General features: G+C 30.5%; 1 long non-coding RNA gene across 2 annotated transcripts; it reads left to right on the top strand.

Moving 5' to 3' along the window:
* Positions 1–12: 12 nt before the first annotated feature.
* On the top strand, positions 13–2,009 carry LOC100572635. Of its 2 annotated transcripts, none has more exons than XR_511219.3 (5): positions 13–410; positions 1,144–1,223; positions 1,308–1,590; positions 1,657–1,784; positions 1,870–2,009. It is a non-coding gene; the product is annotated as an uncharacterized LOC100572635 (long non-coding RNA). The 2 variants fall into 2 exon arrangements; XR_001680394.2 differs by having other exon boundaries at positions 13–424.
* Positions 2,010–4,492: the final 2,483 nt, after the last annotated feature.

The raw sequence follows: 4,492 nt of genomic DNA, 5'->3' as shown, positions 1-4,492 counted from the left end.
AATTTGAAAATGTAATACGGGCATCCTGTTATAGTTTCTATAATATCTGTTCACAAATATAAGAGATACATGGCAACCATTTTTCATGAGCATTTAAAGTTCATCTAAATTCATCAACAATTTGGAAATTATTTTGTATTTAAAAGTGTATTAAATGTTCAATTGTATATGTTTTAGCTTATGCTTATATTAAAAACTGTTAAAAATTGATCATAGTCATATTAATTACCAAATTGAATTAAATATGTAAATTATTGTTTTACAGGTTGTCATACCCGTTCCCATTAGCAACGAGGAGAGACAAACTTCTTTGAAAAAACATTATGCAATTACCAAAAAGCTTCAGTGGCTGTCATTAAAATTCTTCAACTGTCGACAATGCACATAATTGATGAAGACTTTTAAACTAGGTATATTCTGATAGGTACCTATTTCCTTTAATTTGTGTACTTATTTTACCTATTTTTCCCCCCACCACCCATCAGAAAGTGATTATTTAGTTTATTTAACCAAAGAAAACTATACCTACACACTGTGTTTGTAAATAAAATTATTTTGTCAATGACTAATTTAAGAGAACTTTATTTTCAAATTTTATTATAAAAAATAAAAGTAGGTGCCTATTTAAAATCTTAATGAACTATACCATCATGCTTTTCATATTTGTCGTATCGATAGTCTATGCGTATTCTAAAATTTAGAAATATATGACTAATGTAGTTATGTGTTGTAGATTATTGTTATACATGCAGCAGTTATTTGTACACACTATGTAAGAAAAAAATAAATGGTAATATAATATAAAATTTAACTGTAGCCATGTATAAAACAATTAAACATTTTGTTTTTCATGTCAATGGACTTAAAACTAATTAACTTCAACTTTTTAACTTAATTTTTTCTGTGTTTGTTGACTTGATCTATTATAATAATATGATTAGAGGGCGGATTCTTATGATTTTACATATTTATTGTGGTTGATGGTATGATATTATGCTAATAGTGATCGCATCATTTGTTTCAATACATTAACAATTTAAACTGTGAATCTTTTAGGCTGCATAATACGAAAATTAACCAACATTTTCCATTTTATTGACTTATTTAAGATTTTAATTGCATATTTCTGTGTTTTTTTTTTAGACATTTTTGAATGGATAAGTGTATTCTTTTCAGTAAAACATCCAAAGTGTCGCCTCGCCAAATTACGTACATTTTCATTTGTAAGTATTATTTTCTAGTTGTAGTGATTATATTTCTTAATAATATGGAGTCAGTCTAATTTGCTAATTTGTTCACAAATATAGATTTCCAAAAAATCAATGAAATAGAAGGAAATAATGGCTAAGAATGTTCGAATTAAATGATTGCCCCAATAATTTCTACCTGACGTGGAATCTGCGGTAGGTAATCATTTCACAATTATTAGTGGTAAACAAAGTTCAGTAAATTAGTAAACACGGTCAGAGGCTGTCTCAAAACATAATCCAAACCACTTGTCTGGGATAGAGAAGTAAAACAAATGTTGGTGATTCACAGGAATATTGGTACTACCTACTCTGCGCACGACTAGTAAATCGCAACTAAGAGGTAAAATCATTTAACATAATTCATAAATTTGGTATTTATATATTTGTTAAAACTTGACATTTTCAGAAAATGTTGTTTCTCCAACGATGAGTTAGAAGCAAATGAACAGACGAATAAACGATTTGGAGGCCATGATTTTAATTCACCCAGAAAAGCCTTAGATACCCGAAAATGTCTAATTCACACACACTCATGTAAGTATATCACTCAAGTATCCGATTTCAAACGTTTGCCAAGACCAAAAGTCACTTAATAGTTTATCGTTTTTTGTTCACACAGGGGATTATAATACTTATAATGTTTTTTCAAAACTGAAATATATGATGTACCACATACACGGAACTGCGAAGTGGAGCCAATGCATTGACAAATTTTCAGATGTTGACTTTAGAATAAACTAACTAACTTTGAGAATATTATTGATAGGTTTTTTATTTCAAATCTTTTTTACTGTGCTATTACCTAACACACCCACCTGTTCACGGGTATATAGTATTATGTTACACGTTTTCCTAATTTTTTTTTTATTTTTCCATGCGCTTTTGGCGACTAGGCAGGTACTATTCATTTTGACATGCCTTATGCACCTACTAGATTCACTTTCCCACAGGAAAAGATGAAAAGCGAAGCATTATTTCGACTACTTATCGTGTACACAGCCCCTAATAATAAAAATTTATTACGCAGAACGTACATTTGCTAATTTATAGTTTCAATTTAGTTCGATTCACTCTAATTTTTAAACCAACGATGCTAAATGTGATATGCTCACATAAGCGTGCGCAGACTTCAATTTCCGGTCGAGCCTGGTAGAATTAGTGTCACAATACTTCGAGAGTGCCCCTATTTTTTTTTTTTTACACATTAACATACATTTTTATTGCAAAATTTTAATTTTGTGTAATATAAAAAGTGTAACATTTATATGTAAAAATATAATCAAGTTAAATATGCACACAACATATAATATGTGCTAATTTCTAGTCATATATTTTTAATGTTAAAATTAAAACGATATAAATAATAAATACGACCGATTATATTGGCAAGAATAAGATTAACTATAAAAATGTCTCATCATATTAATTCACCGAACTTTAATATAAATATTATTAAACAGTAAATTCTAACAGACCAGTGTGTAGTGACTGAGTGACAACAATAATCAGTTAACAACCGAACATACTGAATAATGAATAGATTATTGAGAAATGAGAGGTCAGTCTGTTTACAGTCTTCTATTGGAAAGCGTCTAATTATACACGTATAGGTTTTTCCATGGAGCAACACATCTACGGTTTTCCGCTCTCGGTTTATCTTAATATTAAACAAACCCCATGTATATGTATACTATTTATAGATTATAACCAACATATTAATGTATTTAATCTTAGTACTTATTTTGTACACTATGTTTTTGTTAGATGAATAAAATTAATGTAGAGGTACACACAAATAGTTGTTATTTTATTTCAATTTCACTACAAATAAAATTTTCAGACATATTATTATAATTTATAATAATTAATAAGTATAGACAAACATTTTACTATGCCCCCAAAATGATTCTGGTCGAGTCCCGGCTCCACCGGCTCGCCCCGTGCGCACGTCTATGTCTGCTCATCGTACATTTTCTATATAAGACGGAGACAATAAATTGCCCGTGTTACGTCTTAAATCGTGAAGCTGCATCGTTCACGAAATTTCGGACTTCGGTAAAATTATTTACAGTTATTAGTTATTACTTATTCCTCAATTGAAAAAAAGTAAATTATTAATACAGTACAGCCTGGTGTAGCGTCATATTTTAATATTTTACTATAGGTATTATGATTAATATATTTCATTACTACAATAGGGACCGTGAAAATTACTCACGACAGTGGTATAGCCTACCGTGTTATGATAATTGCTTTCTGAAAAAATACCTAATTTTTCAATATTTATACAGAAACATTTTTTGAATAGTTTACCGCTTCCGGGCCTATTTGATTTAAAAAAAATACAAAACAAACATATTTTCATCAAAATAATTCAATAAAATATACGATGACACAAACTATATCGATTTTTCTATAGCAGACACTTCAAACTAGTTTCAATGTTTAAAATCAGCATTTTTACTGCTCCCGGGGGCGGATGGCGGGCTTTCCCTCCAGACACCGTAACTTCCCGAAGAGAACTACAGTCCGAGACCGAGGTTCGAACTGGTGACGGTGCACTTCGTGACCAACGCCTTAGTTCGCTCGGCACTCCATCCCCTCTCACTAGTTTCTACTATAGAAATTACGAAAACAGCGGGTTAAGGAAGCCTAATCAATGATTCGAGAATTTACTTTTATTGATTTGTGAAAAATTGTTCACGCTGTACTTATATTATGAATTTTAATATACTATGTAATTAAATTTTATAACTATAAACTAATAATTAATTAGGTACACCTGTCAAATCGCTTGCACTCAACTGCGAAAAGGCACTGAGTGTACGTAACGGCCGGTGTTGCTAATTCCTGGATAGGTGACCACCCGGGATTTTTAGCAACGTACCTATCCTTGCCACACATTCAAAAAACGTGTTTTCAACCGTTTCTCCTCCTACAAACAATCAAAACAGCTAATGTCCTAAGTTGCCGGGCTCAAGTTCAATAAATTAAAAAAATTATATTTATTAGTTAAGTGATATTATTATAGAATATATTTAATATTAATAACAATACGTCAAGCTGATTGAGCATCACTAAGCGAGATTGACGAGGATTCTAATTTAGAATCGACAAAACCATATATTCTAAAATAGAACAAGCTATAGAAAATTATAAAATTATTAAGCAATTTGATGAAATCCAAATTCACGGAGATCTTTACTACCTACACATATCATGATATCGCAGTGTTTTTAGTT

This window comes from Acyrthosiphon pisum, chromosome A2, assembly GCF_005508785.2.
Source record: "Acyrthosiphon pisum isolate AL4f chromosome A2, pea_aphid_22Mar2018_4r6ur, whole genome shotgun sequence".
NCBI classification, from domain to species: domain Eukaryota; kingdom Metazoa; phylum Arthropoda; class Insecta; order Hemiptera; family Aphididae; genus Acyrthosiphon; species Acyrthosiphon pisum.
Note: the sequence above shows the minus strand (reverse complement) of the source record. Positions and strands in the feature narration are given on the sequence as shown.